This window comes from Tamandua tetradactyla, chromosome 4 (assembly GCF_023851605.1).
Source record: "Tamandua tetradactyla isolate mTamTet1 chromosome 4, mTamTet1.pri, whole genome shotgun sequence".
In the NCBI taxonomy this organism is placed as follows: Eukaryota; Metazoa; Chordata; class Mammalia; order Pilosa; family Myrmecophagidae; genus Tamandua; species Tamandua tetradactyla.
Window position 1 is genome coordinate 48240644 of NC_135330.1, and position 24108 is coordinate 48264751.

At 36.6% G+C, this 24108-nt stretch overlaps 1 long non-coding RNA gene across 1 annotated transcript; it reads right to left on the reverse strand.

Moving 5' to 3' along the window:
* Nucleotides 1-4285: 4285 nt before the first annotated feature.
* LOC143678934 (uncharacterized) lies at nt 4286-22166 on the reverse strand. The gene is made up of 3 exons (XR_013173484.1): nt 22047-22166; nt 4858-5062; nt 4286-4456 (listed from the first exon to the last, which is right to left on the reverse strand). It is a non-coding gene; the product is annotated as an uncharacterized LOC143678934 (long non-coding RNA).
* Nucleotides 22167-24108: the final 1942 nt, after the last annotated feature.

The following is a 24108-nucleotide window of genomic DNA, read 5'->3' on the forward strand; positions in this document are numbered from 1 at the left end:
GCAAGTTCAGCAGTGCACTGACCATCTAATTACTACTAAATTGTATTTCATATGATGATTAACATTAGGCCTCTGTAGCATCAGGTCTCTATTCTTAACTTTTTAAATACAACTTATAAATTCTGCTTAAGGATGTCAGTGAGCAGTCAAGACCAGAAACAACGATTTTGAAATGTCTCAAACATTTCAACTTTGTTGAAATGTTACTTTTTGTTACTTTTCTTAAGCTTGATCTGTTTCGCTTTATTCAATTAATATGTTGTTATTGAATGCCTATGAAATGCCTGGCACTGTACACAATATAAAGATATAATAATAATAAATTATATCTTTATATATATATATAAATATATATATAATATATAAATAAAACAAGACAAATACAGGTTCCTTGCCTTGAGAGAATTTGCAATACTTTCAGAGACAGACAAACAATGAGGCAATTCCAATGTGTTTGTGTTTTGACAGGGAAGAGCAATTTACATAAATAAAGCATATAGAAAAAATTGCAGAAATTATGGAAGAAATTCTAGAAGAAGTAACATCTAAGCTGAATTTTGAATGATGGGCAATTAGCAGATGCCAGGAGGGTGGGTGGTTTGGAAAGGACAAGATGGAGAAATAATGAGAGAGGGAAGTGAATAGCTTTATTTTTGTATTTTTTATGTTTTTACTATTAACTATAGTCCATGGATTATTTTAGGGTTCCCTTTTGGTTGTGCAGTTCTATCAATTTTTTTATTGTAGGTCCATATATATGCAACCTAACATTTCCCCCTTTAACCACTTTCAAATATATAATTCGTCGCTGTTAAATATGTTCACAATGTTGTGCCACCATCACCACCATTCGTTATCTAAACTTTTCCATCATCTTAAGTAGAAACTACATTTTAAAGTATGGGAGAGTCCTCTTTGCTCTAAAGACTAATGGGAAGGATACAGGATCAAAGAAGAACACAAAGCTTTAGGACATAGGGGTATAGCTAATTGAAAATTTATCTTGTAAAGGCAGAACAGAGCCGAGGAAGGAATTGAGGAGGGACTCTTCTTGAGCTGTAATGGAAGAAAAAAATGAAGAAAAAAAAAAACCCATAAAAGTAGACATATTTAAAGGTAGAGTAGTAGGAAGTTGAGGGAATTCCCATATGAAGAAACATAGTAATTCACATTTTGTAATTATGCCCTTTAGCCCAATCAGTGTGGATTAGAGTTCATGTAATACTCAGAACATCCCTATAAGGTAGATACTAATATATTCCCACTTTTCAGATGGAAACTTGCCCCAGAGAAGATAATCTGTCCTGCAGCACTCAGCTAGGAAGTGTCAGAGTCAAAGATATGACTCCAAGAAAATTTTTTGCCAGAACCTATTCACTCTCTGTTTTTTCTACACTTCCTTCAGTGAAGTCAGTGAAGTGGTCTTCTCCTGAAAGCAAGGCTGGAAGGAGGAGACATTTTGAAGAGAGTAGAAGAGATCCAAATTGGAATTAATTTCTTCCATTCTAACTACAAGGAGTGCTAAATACTGCTAAAAATGAGTAGAAATGTATGTCACCAGTTGTTGAGAAAACGCAAGATTTTATTAGCGGCTCAATCAAGTGTGATCACAGAACAGGTAAGCAGTTGAAGTGATCTCTGATAGATATTTTTCTGATAAATTAAATGGAAGATAATTAAATATGTGATAGAAAAATTTATGAGCTGGACCATAAGGGTCTAAAATGAATTAAGAAGGAAACAAAGACGGCTTTATTGCAAGGGAGAAAGTGGCAGAGCCCTGGTGAGATGAAGGAACATACGTAATGGGATCAACTCAACGCAAATAGGAGAGATGGTGGATGGAATGTATGAATTTATTTTTTAGTTTTAATGCGACTATGGTGGTTTGGAACTGTATGTACTTCAGAAAACCATGTTATTCAAGCTAACCCATTCTGGTGGGTGTAAACCTACTCTGAGGAGGATCTTTTGATAAGGTTATTTCAGTTAATATTTTTTCCAGGGTAGTTCTTAATCTTCTTACTAGAGTCCACTATAAGAGAATGAAATTCAGGCAAAGAGAAAGAAAGCCATGGAAGTAAGAAGCTGAAATCAAAGAAACCCAGAAGAGAAGGAAGAGACCAGCAGACATTACATGTGCCTTGCCATGTGACAGAGGAGACAATGATTGCTGGCAGCCTGTCTCCTCAGAAAGAAAGCATTGCTTCGATGATGCCTTGATTTAGACATTTTCTCAGCCTCAAAACTATAAGCAAATAAACTCCCTTTGTTCAACTTGATCCATTTAAGCAGCCTAAAAACTAAAACAGTCACCTATATTTATTGTTAGCTAATGTCTAAAAATAAACAATAGGGCAGGTCACGGTGGCTCAGGAGGCAAGAGTGCTCGCCTGCCATGCCAGAGGACCCGGGTTTGATTCCCGGTGCCTACTCATGTGAAAATAAATAAATAAATAAAAATAAAAATAAATTCTTATATTTACTTTTATTTATTATTATATAGCCTTATATTCTACAAGCAAGAAAGATCAAGGAAGATTGGGATCTGCTCTGAAAAGAGCAGCGTTTTTTGCTGCTCAAACAAAGGGTCAGAAAGAATCTGGCAGCTTCAAAGAAGAAAGAATGGCAGGTGAAGTTTTTAGGAAAGAAGGACAGGTGAGAAAGGAAGCTGAAAGTGGTCACTAAGCACACCCCAGTAAAACTGTGCCCTGAGGCCAATAAAAGACAAAGGCTTGTGACTAGTTGGGAAAAAATAAATTCCTGACCATATGTAAGATGTACTACTGTATGGAAATAACTGCATCGCACTGGATTATTTCTATAGTCTTTCTTTGACTTTTATGACATTGACACTTTTGAAGATGCGCTGGTTTGAAAATATTATGTACCCCAGAAAAGCCATGTTTTAATCCTGACCCAATCTTGTGGGCTCAGCTGTTTCTTTTAATCCTGATTCAATATTGTAGCATGGAATTTTTTTTGAAATTCAATAAAATAGGGAAAATTAGATGATTTGGTTCATATAAAGTGCATTTTTGTGCCAGAATGTTGACTGTGTCATCTGACCATATGGACAGACCTCCTGGAGATGAAGATTTTTAAAAAACTGAAGGGGTTTGAATATCCTGTGACTCATATGAAAAAGGTTTAAGGGATTTGTGATAACAAGGAATTATATATGCTCTTTGTTACTTGGGAACCAGTTACAAGTTTTTTGGCGTTACAGGAAAATCTAACTGCCCTTCAGATTTGATGAAACTCCATTTACTATTCAGGGTTACTTCGATTAAGGCTTTTTTTTTGGCATTTTTCCCCTTTTAAATTAGGTTTAGTATGTTTTAATAACAATATGTTTAATTTGTAATAATTTTATTTTAAATTTATTATGTTTTTAATTGTATTAATTAAATTAATTTTTGCATGGGGGGATTCTTTGTAAATAATAAAAAATATTAAAGTGTTCAGACCACCATATATTTACAAGTTCACATCTATGTTTATTATGATATTAAGGTAAAACACTGAAAAGTTCCACAGAAATTTCATTCTAACAGCTAGTTATATTACAGAAATATCTCAAAATAATAGATTTAAAGGATCATGGTCTGAAAAGAAAGCTGATCATCCCAAAGAATTTGTTACTATGGAAAATATTATTTATGCATGTATTTTTAGTTTATTCTATATCATTCGTTGTGACCTTCAATTTTAGTTGGTGGTTGGTATAATGGCTACCAAATAGGCTATTAATAGCTTATGTGATTTAGCCTGTCTAGCATCTAGGCAGTGGTAAATAACATCTGAAATACTGATTCGGTTTTTCCAGATCATCTGAAAATATTATTGCCCTCAACCTCCAATTTGCAAATGATTGAAGCCTTACTTTGAGTCCTTAAAGAAAGCCTATTTTGTATTCTCAGTTTAAGGGAAATATCCAAAAAGAATTATAGTCCAATTTAATACTTTCGAAGTAATAATAAATATCTTGTGGAATAATTGAGTTATGTAATTAACATTTAGTATTCTAACATTAACTTTGTCTTAAGTAGGAAAAGGAACTGTTCTAGTTTGCTAGCTGCCAGAATGCAATATACCAGAATAAGTATGGCTTTTTAAAAGGGGAATTTAATAAGCTGCTAGTTTATAGTTCTAAGGCTGAGAAAATGCCCCAATTAAAGCAAGGGTATAGAAATCTCCAATCTAAGGCATTCAAGGAAAGATAGCTTGGTTCAAGAAGCCCAGAGATGTTCAGTGTTCCTCTCTCAGCTGGAAAGGTACCTGGTGAACATGGTGGCATCTCCTAGCTTTCTCTCCAGGCCTTTTGCTTCATGAAGCTCTCTAGGAAGCATCCTCCTTCTTCCTCTCCAAAGGTCATTTGTTGGTGGACCCTGTGGTTCTCTCATCCTTCTGTCATGGTTCTGCAGCTCTCTCCTCGTTCTCGAAAGGGCTGTCTCTGAAATGTCACCCTTTTTATAGGATTCCAGTAAAGTGATCAAGACCCATATAGAATGGGCGGAGACATGTCTCCAACTAATCAAGTTTAATACCCACAATTGATTGAGTCATATATCTGTAGAGATAACCTAATCAAGTTTCCAATCTATTGTAATGAATTAGAAGAAACCGTTGCTCTCACAGGATTGATTAGAATTAAAACATGGCTTTTCTAGGGTACAAAAATCCTTTCAAACCAGCACAGGAACCAATATCAGGAAGTATCCAGAGCAAAGATGACATTTAAATGCAACAGATTTCAGAATATCTTTTTGTTTTTTAGTTTTAAGTTTTAAATTTCATTATTCAGACACTGATAATTTTAGATTAAGCTTTGCACAGAAATTTTGATTAGATTACCTCCAATTGTTGGGTGTGAGCTTTGGTTAGATGGAGATGTGACTCCACCCATTCCAGATGGGTCTTGATTTACCAGAATCCTTTAAAAAAGGAAACTTCAGAGCAGAGCTGACACAGATGTCGACACTTGGAAACACAGACAAGGATGTTTGGAGATGCTTGGAGCCCAGCAGACATCACCATGAGATGTTAAGCAAGTCAGAACCTGGAGAGAGCCAAGGGAAGCCAAGAGATGAAGTTCAGGGTGGGCCACAGTGTCTCAGTGGCAAGAACGCTTGGCTGCAATGCCAGAGGACCCAGGTTCGATTCCCGGTGCCTGCCCATGTAAAAAAATAAAAATATAAAAAAATTAAAATTAAAAAAAATAAAAGAGATGAAGTCCAGCCCTGAGAAGCAACCTGAGGACATCCACAGGAACAGAGACTGAAAGCAATGGAGCCCAAAAGCAAGGCATCAGAGGATGCCAGCCACGTGACTACCTAGCTGACAGAGGTGTTCCTGACCCATCGACCTTCCTTGAATTAAGGTATCTTTCCTTGAATGCCTTAATCTGGACATATTTACAGGCTTAGAACTGTAAATCTGTAATTTATTAAATTCCCCTGTTTAAAAGCTGTTTCAGTTCTAGTATATTGCATCCCAGCAGCTTGCAAACTAAAATAGAAGACTATGTCCCCACTCTGCTTTTAAAAAGAATGTCCCTCACTTCGTGTTTGCCTGATATTTTATGCATCCTTGGCTTAAACACTGTCTAAGTAATGGTGTGTCCTTCTCAGGGTCTCATATCAGGAAGCACATGTTGTTCTTTTGACCCTCGCTGAGGGTATTCATTTTGGTCACCTGGTCAGGATGTTAATTAATTTCTCTATTGTATAATTAATACTTTTTTTCTTCCTTGAAACTTATAAGTAGTCTGTGGGAAGACATTTTAAGACCTTGTAACTCTACTTTTCATTAAAATAACCCCTTAGATTTAACAATGATTGATCAGTCTAGCTTGATCCAAAATTTATTTTGATGGATGCAAAATGATTTTCCAACTCTACCAGTCCCTCTATATTTACCAGTCAGTCCTTGGCATTCTACTGCAAATAAAAGTGCTACCTTCTCTACTGATTTTTTACTAATTTATCTACATATTTATTATTGATAATGAATCATAAATTCCTATTTTCCAGTGGTTTATAATTTATTACACCTAATTATTTGGGTACTGAAATTATCTCAGATTTGGCTAGTGGAAGCCCTTTCATGCTGATTCCTGTGTCCTTTATGATAAACCCCATTATTTTTTTGAACAACTGCCATTCTTTTAAGTAAACTTTTATTTGGAAAATATAGTTATTTTCATGAAAAAAAGTTACATTAACAGGCAATGGGTTATTATTGCTTTTAAAATGAATTAATTCTTTTAAATTTTCTATTTTAATTTCTAATATTAAATATAGTCATATGTCAAATATCAACATAATATACAAACAAAAGCTTTCTCATGTCCTCAATAGTACTTCAGCATGTAAAGGGGTCCTAAAACCAAAAATTTTTGAAGTCATTGCTTTAGTTGAACCAAATTCCCTTTTGTGACTTTGTCACATGCACAGATCAAGTTATTGAAATTTACATATTACATTGTCTTTACTTCACAAGTTTTTTTCGTAAACCAGTGGAAGAAAAAAAATCCCGGATTCAGGCTTTATTTAAAAAAACTGGATGCATAGCCAGTTATAATAAAACTACAAATCTATTCATCCTTCTCCTTTCCCACTACTTTTATCATGTCTCTAAATCAAGTCTCCCAGGAGCAGGGCTAAGGGATGCTTTCAGTGGCATCAATATTGTACTGGTAGACTGCATACACCAATTTTTATTCCCATACTTCAGTTTGGAAAACATGATTTTTAGTCTTCTGCTCCTCAGAGAGAGTTCTTTGCCTTCCTGGAGCCCAGCCTGTGTGGCTGGGATAATAGTCTTTCTCTACTCTCCTTCCTATGGCAATCTTACTCCATTAGAGGCCTGACTGTGGGCTCTGAGAATCCCTCCATAGTCTCCTCAGATGGCCCAAGGGAACCTGTGAACAAGGCATCTACCATGAAAATCAGACTCTTGGTTTTTCGATCAAGGTTTATACAATTGGCTAATGTCTTTACAAAGATCCTGAATTCATACAGTGCATAGTTGATCACTAAAAAGACAGAGAGAAATGATGTTTTTCAGCAATAATTTAAAAATGTACTTAGCCAAATATTTTTCCAATTCAGTGTATTCAGATGAGAGGATATAGAGGTACAAATATGTGAGGGCAAACAGAGGTATAGATGGTATATCTATAGAGGTATAGCTATAAATATAGAAGCATAAATTCAGATGAGAGAATATAGAAGCATAAAAGGATTGGGGGTAGTCACTGGAGACCGATGTATAATCTGAGCTTCACAACTGAGAAAGCACATTAGGAGGTTCCCTAACCTACGATAGCTCACGTGTCTGCCCCCTTAGTATCGCCAAGTCTGATTGAGAATAAGTAGAATATTTTAAAAAGAAAGGTCTGATGCCCATTGTGCACCCTGTAGAAACTCCCCCAATCTCCTCTAGTAAATTCTTGAAGATTCTTGTAGATATTGAGGGGACAGGGAGGGGAAATATTTATTTTCTGGGTCAGTCTACTTCACATCTTGGTCCTCTGCTCCTGCCTAATTCATCCAGCTGCAATTCACTGCTAACTCACTGTGTGTCTCTAAACTGGATTTCACTTTTCTGAGACAGAGACACCTTGCTGCCTTCCAAATATACATGCTTACCTTATCCTTCAAAATAAAAGAGCCCTAATTTTCACATGGACAACTTGTAGCCAGCTAAAGATGCATGCTTTCCAACATTCCTTTTCTCTAAATACTGATCAGTAGTATATGAACAACGTTCTATGTAAAGGGAAGGCACATGTGGGAATTCCAGAAAGCCTCATCCTGAAAGAGGGAGTATGTTTTTCTCCTCCCTTTCTCCGTCCTACCTCCTGAAATACAGATGTGATGACTGTAGAGACCTGACGACACTGAACAAAGATGAGCGCCAAACCCTACGATGGCAGACTGGAGACTGGAAAGGATCTGATCACCTTCACCAAACCTGTCCTGGATTTCCGATCCTATACTTCTTTAGGTGAGAGGTAAGTTTCCCATCATATTTCAGCCATGCCTTTTATTGCTTTCTGCCACATCCAACCAGAACCACTCCTAACTGATACACCATCTTTCTTTCATTCCCCAAAATATAAAAATGCAAGGTTATTTTGAACCATGGAAGATTGATGGTAACAGATGAGGAAGTACGGAGAGGAAAGGAAACATTGCAAATCCAGTGGAAGCCATCATAGTTTCTAGATACTTGTTATTACTTCTCTATCACAGAAATTTTTCTCTTTGTCCACATCCATCCACGAGTGCCCCACCTTCCCAATATTTTTAAGTCTCTCCTCCTCTCCAATTAGACTTTTCTCTTAAATACCCTCTTCCGCTTACTCACTGTAACTAAAAATTCCTCTCACATTTTATGAACTGACAGTTCATGCCTGCCTGCCTTCCACCTGTTCCATCCCCACCAGGCCAAAGAAGACTGCATTTCACAAGGAAAATTTCCATCAGAGCCTATCACAGTTGTTCATCCACAAAAGAACAATCTACCCTGGAGATAAACTGATTTCTTTAGAAAGTAGAAGCAGCCACAGTCTGTTTGGAACAGTATTTTTTCTACTCTATCATTATTTAATTAAGAAACAGCTGAATACAATTGTGACGCTTCAATGAAATAAAAAAGTCCCCCACAGATTTTAGCAGAGTTTCTTCATGTTAAGACAAATATCTGGAAAGCCATAAGCCCAGATACTGCTGATGCTCGTGTGAATAATGCAGAAACTGGAGCCAGATCCTTACACAGAGATTGCACCTCTAGCAATGTGCTGTTTTCTCAACTTCCAGCCAGCTCCTACAAAAGCTTGCAGACATTCCCACCTAAGCCTGCCCTCGCTTACTTCACCCATTCTCCAGCGGATGTAGCTGCACTTCTAAATGCAACACAAATATTTAGTTTTACTCTGTCACTCTTTCACAATCCCACAGCTTCCAATTGATGCACATTCTTGGAGAACTTTGTTACATAATTCACAAGCTTCTCTTCAACCCCAATTACTGTAATTAATCTTCAATTTTCACTTGGATGATTGACTCAAGATTCCAGCTTTACAGTTTCCTTACTGGTTGACCTCCAATATTTTCATTTTTACTCTACCTCAGCAATACTGTTACCGAGCAAGGGCTCACTGTTCAACGTGCACAGGGGCCATATTATGACATCAAGATTTTTGAGAAAAGGAAGTTTAATTGCCAGGTTGACCAATAAGGAGACCGGAGGCAAGGCTCAAATCTATCTCCCCAATCTGAGTTAAACCAGATTTTAAAGGGATGGAAGGTGAGAGGTGGGGACAGAATTAAGGAGGTTTGACTTGGCATAGTCCTATTGGTTGATTATAGAATAGTCTAAATGTGGTAGAGTGGATTTTAGACCAGATCTTCCCTATCGAAGGACCTCTTGCATTTGATTTGCTTCTGATGTCTCCTTGTCATCATAATCTTGGGTTTTGAGAGGATGATTTTTGCTCTTAGTGTCTCAAAAGTATCTAAAGCAAGAATCTGTTTTCTGCACATGCTCAGGTTATATGGCCTGTGGTTAAACATGCTCAAAAGAAAAGGTTACAGGAACCGAGAACATCCCCACAAACCGGTTTTGGCTACCCATGGTTTCAATACTATGAGCATATTTTACCTGCTCACTGTCTAAAACTGCTCTATCTCCTAAATCTTCAACTTTGATTTTCTATTGCCAAAATGCTTTATCATTCCTCTTTCCCTCCTTCCCTCTCATTACAACTGCTTTCTAAGCCTGTTGAGAGAATTCTGGAGAAAAAAGGTAGTGAAAAAGAATGCCTTCCCTTTTCCTTAGAAACTACCCAAAAGCAGCAAGAAGCAAACGAGAAAAGACAACCTCACCTTCAATGACTCTAACAAAAGTTCATAACCTGGAATCAAATAAAAGTTCATAATCTTGAATGAAAATTTTACAAAGAAGAAGCCCAAAGTAAATTATAATTAGACCTGGGTACTGAAATGGTGGAAGAGATCTTAGCAGAACCCAGCAAGACACTGTGGATAGAGAGCAGAGCTGCCCCTAGCTGCATTACACCCTCAGGGGCAAGCAATAGTCTCCTGTTAGAACAAGGTTGGGATGTGTGGATGAGCAGCAGGAATGTCTCTGATAACTTTTCCTTGCAAAGGAGTGGCCAGAAGGTGAAACCAAAAGAAGAAATAGAAAGAATAAGCTGCCTTTGCCTTGGGAGTGACAGTTCAGGCAAAATAAATAAATAAATAAATCTGGAAAATAAGCAGTCTCTGATCTTGGCTAGTTGGAAAAGAAGTAAAGTTTTTCTCAGCATGCACTCACATACACACACACACACACACATCCCAAAAGCGATCCTTGTGACATGTTGAACCTCATTGAGCCCCTGGGGTCCTTCCTGCTACCCTACAACACAGGAGAGTGTGAGAAAATATTTGAATCCTCTGTATTGGTAAAAATATTTGTCTGGATACCTTTTAAAGTATTGCTCACAAACATCACTTCTCATAATGAGAAAAAAATGTATGTGGTTAAATCCATTTCAGTAAAGCTGCAAACTGTAATCTCCCTTCTGTGAATTCACAACACATGAGTATACTAAAAGCTCTGAGAATTCGCACAGCAAAGACATTTTATCTAAGCCAATGATTCCCAAATTTAGGAGATCTTGAAGAACTTTTTGTAAACGTGAGCTCTTACAAGTCAAAAACGTAATTCTTAAAAGCAGTCAAGTGGAACAGCTAGATTTGGTCTGCATCCGCACCCACGATTTCTGTCTTTCACTGCGATGTCAGAGACCTCCCTTCTGGGAGTCTAAAGTATAAAGACTAGCTCCTCCTCTTGTGCTCCATCACCCTCTTTTACTTTCGCAAGCACTCCATTCCAACATCATCAATTTGGGGGTCGATATTTTTTTCTCTATTGAGATGCTGACTCATAAAGTATGCATACATGCTCTTATAATGCCAATTCGGGTGAAAAAATTACTTAAAAATGTAAAATTAACAACTTTTTCTTTGCTTTCCATTACAACAGAATTATTGAAAGTTTATACTTGATATCTCTTTTTGCTGACACTACTTCAACATTCTCTAAACTGTTCCAATCTGGCTTTCACCCACACCACTCCTTTGAAATTATTCTTGTCTAAGTCTCAAAAATGTCCATGTTGCCAAATTCAATAGACATACTTTGAGTCTCATCTGATAGTCACCAGCTTTCACACAATTGACCACCCATTCCTTGAATCACTATCTTTAAAATCCTTAGTTCTGAAACACCACAATCTTCAGTTTTTCACCATATTCCCATCTGTCTCCTTTGATGGCTTCACTGCACCCACCAGACCTCTAAAAGTTAGATTTCCCCAGACTAAGTCCAAGTTAATTTTGTCATCTTCTAAACATTTGCCAGATAATCACATTCATTTCTGTTCTAGTTTCTAGCTGCCAGAATGCAATATACCATAAATAGAATGACTTTTTAAAAGGAGAATTTAATAAATTGCTAGTTTACAGTTCTAAGGCCGAGAAAATGTTCCAATTAAAGCAAGTCTATAGAAATGTCCAATCAAAGGCATCCAGGGAAAGATACCTTGGTTCAATGAAGTTCAGGGTTTCTCTCTCAAGTGGAAGGGCACATGGCGAACACAGTCAGGGTTGCTCTCTCATCTGGAAGGCACATGTCAAACACAGAGTCATCTGCTAGCATCTTCTCCTGGCTTCCTGTTTCATGAAGCTCTCCAGGAGACATTTTCCTTCTACATCTCCAAAGGTCACTGGCTGGTAGACTCTGCTTCTCATGGCTATGTTGTTCTGCTCTGCTCTCTCTGAATCTCTCATTCTCCAAAATGTTTCCTCTTTTATAGGACTCCAGAAATTTATCAAGACCCACCCAAATGGGTAGAGATATGTCATCACTTAATCCAGTTTAACAACCACTCTTGATTAAATCACATCTCCAGGGAGATTGTCTAATTGCAGATTCAAACATACAGAATTGAATAGGAATTATTCTGTCATTACGAAATGGGATTTTGATTAAAACATGGCTTTTCTAGGGTCCATACATCCATTCAAACCAACACAATTTCCTTGACTTTAAATAACATAATGTGATTAGATTATGCTTACCAAATTTACATATCCAGTTCTTAATTCTGTTCTGAGCTCTAAGCACTTACAGCTGTTGCAAATTAACACTTTAACGTATGCATCTTGGGCATCTCAAAGGTAACAAGCCCAAATAAACTCTTGCTTTCCTACCCTATCCCAATTTCTATTCCTGTACTACCTATAACAATAAATAGCACCACCCTCCACCCAGTTATTCAAACACTAAATAGCCATCCTAATACCCTCCTTCCTTTTTTCCCCCATAACTTATCCATTAATAAAATCTGTCAATTTTCTCCTCCAACCTTTATACTGAATTGGTCGACTTATCTACATCTTCATTTCTACCATATTTTTCAAGCTGTAACTGAGAAATTAGAATTTAAGGGGTGATTTTCATTACTGAATCATTATAAAGGTATTCCTTTTTTACTTTCTGGTATATTGGAGTAGACAAAAGGAAATTCCTTGAACCTCTAAGTTGTAATCCAGCTGCCTTGATCTCTGATAATGGTTTTATAGCCTTTATCTTCTGCTCCTGTGATTGTAAAAACCTTGTGACTAACTTTCATTTGCACCCAGTTATTCACTTTTTCAACTTTAGAGTCTTGTAATCCCTAAAGACAGCTCTTAATGTTTATTAATGTTTATTAATGAAGGGTTTGGGGTCAGTTCAGAACTAACCCACCCCAAGTCCAAAGTTATTTTGATAACCAAGACTGGAGCCAACCAGAGTGGACCTGCCTGACATGTGCAGTAGCTTAAACATTAACCTACAAGTCTCCTAGACCTCATTCTGCCATTTTCTTTTCTACATTCCGTGACTAAGCATGTAATCAATCTGTGCATGCTCAATAATCAGATCACCCCTAATTACATCATCTGGGGCCACCGTGCTCATTATCCTAAACTTTGCTCATCTTTTCTTTATATAAAACTACCCGAATTACTGCAGTAGAATTACTACAGGGAGACAGATTTTGGGCCACTAGGCCATCTGCTCTCCTACTATGCACGTAATAATAAACTCTTTCTCTCTTTGAAACCCTAGTTTCTCAGGAGTTCATTATTGAGCTGTCAGGCAGAAGAATCCACGGTCTTTTTCTGGTAACAAAGCCAGTATCTTCTCCCTCCTGGATTACTGCAACACCCTCCTAAACACACCTTTGTCTTTATTTTTGTCCTTCCCCAAGCAATACTTCCCAGATCGAGTGACTTTTTAAAATGCAAATCCGATTGACTCACTTTACGTGCCACTGCTTAAAATCCCTCAATGGCTTCCCATTGAACTTGGAGTCAAGTACAATGGACAAGATCAACTTTACCTACCTCATCTTGACGCACTGGCAGCATTTCTCACTATTTGGGTTTTTCTAATTTTTTTTTCTCTTCCTATAAACATTCTCATCAATTTTCCTCCTCATTCTTTTCACTTTTTCTTCTATATGGGATGCTCCTTCCTTTATTTTTCATACAATTTACTTACTTTCTTTCATGTCTCAGCCTCATCACCTCAGTCTACCCCTCACAATCCTTTCTAAAGTTGCCAGCACACCCACCAGATTCTATCACACCTCCCAGTTTGTCCTTCATAGCACTTTAAATGATCTGTATTGCTTTTGCTATTATAATAAGGAGTAACTGTTGAGCCAATTACTCACCAATGGGCATTAGTTGTTGGTTTTCATTCCATACACCTACTACCTTAGAATGAAAACTCCCTGAGATTTGAGACTTTTTCTCTCGAGTGGAGCACTATTATTCCAGTTCCAAGAGTAGTGCTGGCACAAAACAGCTGATGAATTAATAGCCGCTGGAAAAATTAATGGAAAATCTTCATTGTAGACAAATAAATTTACTTATAAGAGACAATATTTTTGTTTTGATCAGAAAGTAGAATCTACTGCGCATTTCATGGGAAGTGAATCTAAGGACGCCAGTTCAGATGATAATACAGTCCAGATTCAAATAAGGAAAACGAATAAAAAGTGAAATGTGGGTCTGCTAAGGTAGCACAGATCCCTAGCACACCTGAGGTGTGGGTGTGGAAAGAATTCACCCACCAATATTTGCAGGCAATTTCCCATAAAAGGCTCCTATCTCATTGTCTTCACATCTCCTTCTCAGACCACATCTCGCAATATCTTGGATAAAAACCCCAAAGAAATTTTTTCTCCCTCCTGTTCATCTTTTTCATATAAATTTTCACTAGAATGTAATTTAGATGTTGGCCACTTGAGGGCATTTCAGTTCCTTTATTTTAAAAATGCCAGCGGCCTTTCAAAGTGGCAAGAATAAATATTCCTAAGAACATTTCATCCTGATTCCAATACTTTTAAATTTCAAACTCCTAAAATTCAAACCTACTAATCCTAATCCAGGAAGCAGGCATGACTAACTCTGAATATGTACAGAATGTAATTGTATTCAACAACTCGATTATTTACAATACAGAAACCCTCTGTCTGTTTTCCCTGAGAGATCACGGCACTATCCATTTTAGGTTAAAATGATTCATGACTAGGGTGAGTATTAGAATAATGTGGGAGAACTTTCAAGCTATACATTTCTAAGCCCCGCTCTGACACATGCAGACACACTAAGTTAAAACTTTCAAAGGTGTAGCATTAGCTTGTGAGTTCATTAGCTTGTAGCTCCCAAAGGGCTTTTACTCAGTCTGGAAAAAATATGGTCATTATTGCTTGCCTAGGTTTCCTATTCATCATAGACTCCTGATTGCTTATTTTTGTTCCAACTCCCTGCTAAAGAAAGTATTTGACACCTCTTTTCTACTCTTCCCCATTGCCTGAGCAGCACTGCTCTGCTTGTGTTCCCACTGAGAAATAAATCAGCTTAAATTTTGACACAGATAGCTAGAAAATGCTGCAAAGTAACTGTAATACCTGTGCAGTCTTATAATGCTATTCCAGTGTCAAGGGTGAGTGACTCAAAAGCTCAATGATGAAATGTCTTCCCGCACCTCCTGGGGAAAACACATTACCTTCCCACCTTTGCCTCCTCTCCTACCATGGGCCCTCTTCTTTGATAAGGAGCATCAGAAACCAACTCTATTTTAAATAAGAAAGTTTAAACAAAGGATCTCCTTGAGGAAAAGTAGTTCCAACGACATTGTGAATTTGATTAGCACTGCTGAATTACATATTTGAGGGTGGTTAACAGGAAAAGTTTTTGGTTGTAAATATGTTAATAGAATAAAAATTAATTAAAAATAAAACCTAGAGCTGTACAACACCAACAGTGACCCTTCATGTAAACTATAGATTATAGTTAATAATACAATTATGATAATTGTAATAAAGCTTTCACAAGAATGTAAAGCATTAATAATAGGGAAAACTGAATGTGTGAGTGGGATTATGCAGGAACTCTGTATTTTATGCATGATTTTTCTGTAAATTTACATCTTCTCTAATAGTAGTAAAAGAAAATCATTCTTACACTTTGAAAAAAATTAAACATTTTTAAGTTATCTATGGAATTTTTCTTTGAACTCTTTTTGCTCTACAACCACTAGAGGGCAGAGAAGTACAGTGGAAAATAAGTACCAGCAAAAGCAGTAAATTCTTGGTCTGCTCTTTGAATATGGCTAGAAACCATATTTTTCAAATGTTTTCCTATTAGAGAATCAACCAAGATAGTGAAATAAAGATGTATAAAGCTAATCCCCAAATTATCAAAGATCACATTTATTTTAACTTCATAGAGTCATAAAATCAATCATAATTTTCAACCACATATACATAAATTTTTAACAGAATTCAACAAAACCTGCTGGATCTATTTTTTAAAAACCATAAGAAAATTAAATAATCATTAGAACAGAGGCAGAAGCACACAGTGCTATTATACTGAATCCACTAGTGGCCTTAGAATACAAATATCTGAATTCCCAAGGAATAGTTTGGTCATTAGTTGATGTGAGAGCAGAGCTTACATCCCGTGAACTTTTTAAGTTTAGTAATTTTATTATACTTTTAATATAGCATTTTTTTTTACTTTTTTGCTCCTTTTATTGCATGCTCTATTTCTTTAATTTTTTTCTACCACTCATTTTCTTCTTATGTTTTTTAAATTTAATTCTCCATTTTTCCCCAATAACCAGGATCTTAAAGCTTAGTCGATTATCTTTTAGACTTTTTAATATGTACATATACGGCTTTCAATATAAATTTCTCTTTAAGCAAATATTTAACGATATCCCCCACTTCTTTACATGCCATATTGTCCTATCAGTTCATCCACAATAATTCTAATTTTTATTGTGATCTCTTCTCTCTCCCATGATTTTTCCCTAAGCATATTTCTTAATTAGCAAGTATATAGGCTGTTTTTAATTTGTGTTTTGTATGTGGGTATTTTGTTCTGTTGTTTGTTTTATAAACATAGATAACTGACAACTAGCTTATTCTCACTGAGGTCAGAAGCATCCTACATTGATGTTTTATCTCTGAAATTTGTAAATAGTTCATGTGGGCTTGAAAATAATCTATATTTTAGTTTTAAAATATGGTGTTCTGTGTGTTACTATTAGGTCAAGTTGCTTTTAAAATCTTCCTTGATTACTGTTGTGTCAATTTTTTTTATTTACATGTATATATGGCATATATTCTTATGCTTATTGCAAATTATAATTTATACTGCTTCTTGGTGAATTAAACCTTTCACAAATATGAATTAACCTTCTAAATTCCCAGCAATATTTATAGCATTAATGTCTATTTTGTCTGATATACATAGGCCTATACTAGCTTTTCTTGATTAATGTGACTTTATTTTGCATAAGTTTTTGGTGAAGTGGGGCAGACCAGTTATATAATTAATTTCAATAACTACGGAAGGTGAATTGGAAAAAGGCAATTTTTTTTATAATTGTGCTTATTCAACCCTAAGTCCCCAGTAATTAAATTCTTCAAATATGTTTATAATATTGTGCAGATTAAAATCATGCTTCTGCATTCTTGGATCCTGACTTCCCTACTCTTCCACATCTATTCTCTTCTTTGTGTATGGGATGTTCTGTCTCAAAGCACAATCAATAAAGCATAATTGCAATTCCATTTTTGGGACTCTCCGTGGCAGTGCCATGTCTGCCTCCACCCCATGCTCTACTGTCACCAGAACACACTGGACCCTTCAGTTAGTCACCTCCTGAAATCCCATTCTGTCTATGAAGACTTACCTCATATTTGAAAATTCTGTATTATTGTTGCATTTCTCTGTGTCCTATTTTAGGAATTGTCAGGGTTCTGAATGTTTTAAGGAAATAAATTCCACCATGTGTACCTTCTGATCAATCCTCTTTGGTTACCCCGTTTCTAGTCTAAGGTAAAAATATTATTTGAATTTACACAATCACCAAATCTGGTTTAATTTATGGTACCACTATTTGGACTCTGTTGAATGCTGAGATGAATTTCCTATTAACACTAACTTCTTCTCCATGAAAGGTAAAACCAGGTGAAATAAACTCTGACAAATTCCCATACACAATGGTAGATTTATTATTTGGGCATGGTGTTTTTCACCACCAAGCTCTTAGGTTGTGCAACATTTAGCTTGGTTTTGTTCCATGGCTATAGCCTGACACGGACCTGACCAGTCCTGTTGAAAAAGCATGTTCAAGATCACAGTGGGGACAGGATGTGTGTGAGAAGGTGAATGAGTCAGTGCACATCCGCAGACTCCTCTAGGAAAAACAACAAACAGCCATTTGAGCAGGATTCATCATCCTAGGAGATAGAAAGCCTACTAAAAAATGACTCTCTCCAGATGCCAGCAAGCAGAGACTGTTACCAAAGAAATGGCATGGCCCAAACTCCTCTAGTAAAATGATTAATAGGGAAAACACAGTTCACTCTAAAGAAGAATTACTAAGGCTGGGTGTTTCTATAAACCATAATTCCTCGGAACAATTCAAGCCAATTTATCCAATATCTTTCTTCAAATATCACTGTTCCCAGAAATTCACACCACCATTCTTATCATCACAGGTGAAAACAATCATCTCACTAATGCCTGACCTTTCCTAGAACTAACAGAGCAGTGACATACTGGTAATTGCATAAATTACTTGAGGAAAGAACTATGCCTAGCCAAATTATAGGCATGAGGTGCATATACAGTATATGTTCATAGACTTTATTTAATTCATAAACAATACATCTGTATAAGTTAGGGTTTTCTAGAGAAACAGAATCAACAGGGAACACTTGCAAATATAACATTTATAAAAGTGTCTCACATGACCACGGGAACGCAGGGTCCAAAATCCGTAGGGCAGGCTGAGAAGCCCACGATTCTGGTGGAGGGTCTGGACTAACTCCACAGGAGAGGCTCAGCAGCCAAAGCAGGAAGAGTCTGTCTCTTCTGAATCCTCCTTCAAAGGCTTCCAGTGATCAGATTAAGCATCACTCATTGCAGAAGACACTCCCCTTTGGCTGATTACAAATGGAATCAGCTGTGCATGCAGCTGACATGATCATGATTTAATTCTATGAGATGTCCTCATTGCAACAGACAGGCCAGCACTTGCCCAACCAAACAGGCACCACAACTTGACCAAGTTGACACATGAACCTAACCATGACAATATCTAAGTCATTAAATGAACACTTAAAATAAAAATAAACATTTACAAGAATATGCTCTATAATGGGCTAAGGGTTGGGACCATTTTAGAAGACTAATGTGTTACATGAAGCTATTGCTCAAGAAAAAAACTTTACACATAGTAATCCTGACTCAGTAATTATTTCCAGGTTTATAATGGGATCATGTTACATTAACAACTTTATTAAAGAAAAGCAAAAAGCAAATATATTTGCACAGAAATGATCACCACAAACACAGAGTGATACATCAGGTCATTTACTAGCAGAAGTTCAATGAGTATCAAATAAATAAAAGTTGTCAAAGGAACTTACAAATATTGAGATATTTTACTCAGAAAATTTTTAAATCTACAGAAAAAAAATGCCAAGAATAATATAATGAACACCCATTGTCCCTTACCTGGATTCCTCAGTGTTAAGATTTTGCTGTATTTGCTGCTCTTATTCTATTTGTGTGTGTGTGTGTGTGTGTGTGTGTGTGTGTGTGCGTGTGTGTGATATGACCACCGAACCATTTGAGAATTACTTTACAGATATTATACATAACACTTTATCCTTGAATATCTCTGTATATATTTCCTAAAAACAAGGGGATTCTCCTACATAACCACAATACAACTACCTTAGTCAGTAAATTTGGCATTGCTACAATACCATTATCTAATATGCAGTCCATTTATGCCAATAATGTCCTTTGTAACATGTTTTATTTTTTCCCTCTCTCAGAACTAATCAAAGATCACACATTGCAATATTGGAAAATATTATGTACCCTAGAAAAACTATGTTTTAATCCTGATCCATCTTGTGGAAATCGCCATTTCTTTTAATCCCTATTTTGCATTGTAGGTTGGAAATATGATTAGATTACCTCCATGGAGATGTGGCATGCCCAGTTGTGGGCATTAGCCTGTGATTAGAGGGAGATGTGACTCCACCTATTCCAGGTGAATCTTCATTAGTTTACTAGACTCCTATAAAAGAGGAAACATTTTAGAAAAAGCTGAAGGGCGAAGAGAGCCATGAGAGCCCATGCAGCCAGATATCTTTGGAGATGAAGAAGGAAAATGCATCATGGGGAGCTTCAAGAAACTAGAAGCCTGGAGAGAAAGCTAGCAGTTGTCCCCATGTTCACCATGTGCCTTTCCAGTTGAGAGAGAAATCCTGAGCATCGTTGGCTTTCCTTGAGTGAAGGTAACCTTTTGTTGGTGCCTTAATTTGGACATTTTTATAGACTTGCTTTAATTTGGACATTTTCTCAGCCTTAAAATATGGAAACATTCAACTTAATAAATTCCCCCTTTTAAAAGGCATTCCTTTTCTGGTATATTGCACTCCAGCAGCTTACAAACTAGAACAACAGATCTCTCCACATCCTCCTAGACAAGCTGTCAAAAAAGGTGGACCGCACTGTTCTACTGGATGTATGACCTGATGTAACATGGAAACCACTCTACAGACAAATATAGTCCACTCCACTGGACATGGGAGACATCTTTCGGAGACAAAGGGCTCCCCACAGGGAGTGCCCCAACCTGGAAGGAGAACTTTTCTCTCTGTATTGAAAACATGAATAGTATTAGGCCCTACGTGGGAGAGATTCCTAATGACCGTTGTAGCCAAATGGTGGGCTTTGAGTCTGAGGGCATAAATGATCCTGGACATGTCATGAATATCACAAAAGAGATTTTTTTTTAATGTGGTTTAAGTTCTCCACAATATTAAAGAAATACAAATCTTTAACCTATTCATCTGGTTTGGACTAGAAAATGGGTGGGGAAGCTGGTTGTGATCTCTCTTCCGTGAAGGCCTGATCACCCTACTGGGAGTGATCCCATTAGTTACCCTCATCAAATGTTGTCTAAAATTTAGAAAATTAATGCCCACAAATAACATCTACCAGAGTTGAGTACTGTGCCCCAGACAGGCAGCTCACCATCCAAAATAAACGATGGGTTTATACAGATATTTAGTTTGTCTATTGGGTCCCAGGAAAAGTTGGTGGGTAGACTCTGGTAGGGAGCAGCCTTAGCATGGGCTGCCACCTTTTCCTGGGACAGACAAATACATCCTGTGCTTAGGACCAGATGTGTTGTCTTGGCAGGATAAAATGCTATCTCCTAGTAGATATAGAGATTGCAAGTACATTACTTCCCCTATTATCCAGAACATATGTAAATAATTACCTGTAGACAGTCTGATTCTGGTGGGCATATTTTATGACATTCAGCTCATGGTGTATCTGTATAACTGTCCCAGATGGGGAGGGTGCAGTGTACCTCCACTATCGCACACAAACACAAGAGAGAGGGCATAAAACACCACCTTGCGACAGCCATGGATTGAGACCTACTGGCTGTGTGGAACTGACACCCACTGATGAAGGTGACCTTGGTCTGTCTCTTCTCTAGTTGAATAAAGCATCTTTCCATCAAAGCCTGTATGAGTCAGCTTTTGCTGTTGACCACAGCACCTATACTGGGGCTGGTTGACATCTCTCTATGTATCTATCCTTCTGACTAAAAATGCAACTCAAAAATCACCACTGATCACAAAATTTTCTCTATTATACTCTTCCATGTTTCATTATAGCCATCTCTTCAAAAGTTGTATAGCATTACTTTTCTAAAGCACACTCAATTCTTCACTGTATTGAATTACTTTACCTGCCTCTTATATTGATACTAATCTTATTATAATCATATATCTTGGGATTCTGTTAGACTGCCACCCCATGGAGAGCAGCAAATTGAACCCTCCAGGTTTGGATTTATTTCCCACAGAGGGTCTCACAATACTGAACACATAGTAAATAGTAATTTTGTTGTCATTAATAAATGAGTGAATTAACATTACCTTAGCAAAAATCCATCGAGTAACTAATTGTCCGCTATTTTTAAACTCACTCAAGAAAACAGTTTTCTGTTTTCCCACCTGAAGACCACACAAAGTCCAAGTTCTTTATCACTATATGTAACCACACATTTTAAAAATAACTTAAAATCTCAAGGAGGCTTTTCAGAATTTAAGAATGGAGAAAAAATTCAGATTGACTAGGTACCCTACTCTACTCTCTCCTAAAGCATATGTTCTATTTTCTTCAAGTTGACTTGAAATTATAACAATAGTGACAAAGATTAAGACAAAAAAAGAGTGTAATAATTGTGTTTAGCAATTTTAGTATTCATTTTTTATTACTGTGAACATAAATTCCAAGAAAACTCAAGTCTTTGTAGCTCTACAGATCAGGTATTGAGATGGTATTTATGCTTACCTCTGTTTTCAGTGTAGAACATACTTTCCAATACTAAATACTTCTTCACTTCCTTAGGCTCATTAATCTCCAACAACAGTGCACCTCATCACAGATGAGAAAATGCAGAAGGCTCCTGTTTCTGACCTTGCTCTGCCATTGTTTCTCGTTGCTAGCAACACACAGAAGTACTGCTAGCTGTTGCCAATTCCCCCAGTAGCCTGCTAACTAAAATATGAGTGAATTTTTCTTTAAGGAAAATTTAATCAATAAATGTGTGTGTGTGTTTGTATGTGTTTAGTCCCTGATTGTTGCGTTGCTAAGGATTGATCAAAGTCATTTATAACACAAATGGTCTTCAAAATTTCACATCTTCATCTGAAACAAATATGAGCCTCACACATGGTTTATATCAAGACAATAACCGTTGGTTAAAGCTACTGTTTTCTTTTCTCAGCTGCTAACTCAAATACCATGCAATGGGTTGTTATAGACAATGGTGGTTATTTACTCATGGTTTTGCGGATAGGAGAAGTCCTAAATCCTGGTATTGGTAAGGTACTGGTTTCTCTCTGAAGACTGTGGCATTCCAGGCCAGGTGATCCTGGATGCTTGGCTTTTCTGTCACATAGTAATGCAAATGGCAGCCTCGTCTCCTTTCTGTTCCAGATCTCTTCTCTGTTCTGGCTGCTCCCATGGCTTTCTCTTGGTGGTCTTCTCTACTAGTAGGATTAAGACCATCTTGATTCAGTTGGGTCTCACCTTCATTGAAATAACATCACCAAGAGTTCCTATTTCTGATAGGTTCTCACACACAGGAATGGATTGAGATTAAGAACAGTCTTTTTTCTATAATCTATAGTGCAGGCCATGACAGCTAGCTACCATTAAGTCAGATAACTCACATCTATAACAATAACAAGCTTTACTACTTTGGCACCTTTCCAGGCTTAATCTGTGTGAAAAAATATTCTGTGATCTTAAAAAATTAAGAAATATTAAGCAAATGCAAAGTTAACAGATTTCAATACTACAGAAAATCTGAGATTTTATTTAATGTTAATTTGTATTGCAAATCACCAAAACTCTGCAACTTATTTGGCATAATTTATGGGGACTAGGGGAAACCTCTTTTAAAACAAAAGATATCAATCTCTATGTATTAGTAATTTGAAAGGCAGTATCTTTATAATGTAGTTGGAGGCAAAAGACCCGAATTCTTCTTTGGGCAGATTAGTTGTGTGATTTTGGCAAGGTCATGGGCAAGACATTTTTGTCCCCAGGCCTCAGGTTCTTACACATGAAGTAGAGATAAACTCAAAAGATTATTGTGAAAATAAAATTAATGAATTCATAGTAAAATTGTATGAACTGAAAAGCATATACTAATAAAAGTTGATATTCCATTTATACTATAAGATAGTACATATGCTTTGAGGATTTATACTTGCTTTCTCTGATTAAAAACTACCCTACTCTCTGAGTGTACAATAATGAAAAGTGAAATGGTCTTCTATTTGATAAAATAATCTAAGTCATTACAAGTTCAGATAGCTACAAGACTGTTGGAAAATATAATTTTCAAATTTAAAGATATGTTTTCAAGTAATTCTGGTGTTATTTTTTCTCAAAGTAAGGGAGCATATAAATACAAATTTGTTTATCTTTTTAAAAGATATGATGTAAAGATTAACCAAAAACTATTAAAAATGGTACATGTGGGAAAAGTGATAAAGACAGAAACTGAAAGTCTCTGAATAGACCTTGTTTTGTAGGTTTTTTTACACTTTGAAATCCTATAAATGTTTTATGCAATAAAAGTATAATTCTCTCAGAAATTAAAAAAAAACTAAGCTGCCTATAAAGATAATTGAAACAATTGAATAGCATATCAATTTGTTGACAAATTGTTTAAAGCTCACAGCTGCTTGTCTATTTGGAGGTAGACAACTCCACTGCCTACATGTTTTGAGATGTTCCTATCCAACTTGGAAAAACAGTTTCCCATATCTCTTCCTGAGTTAATGCTTTATATAACTGTAATGGAAGTCCAAAAGGAGAATGAAGGACACAGGATTTGCTA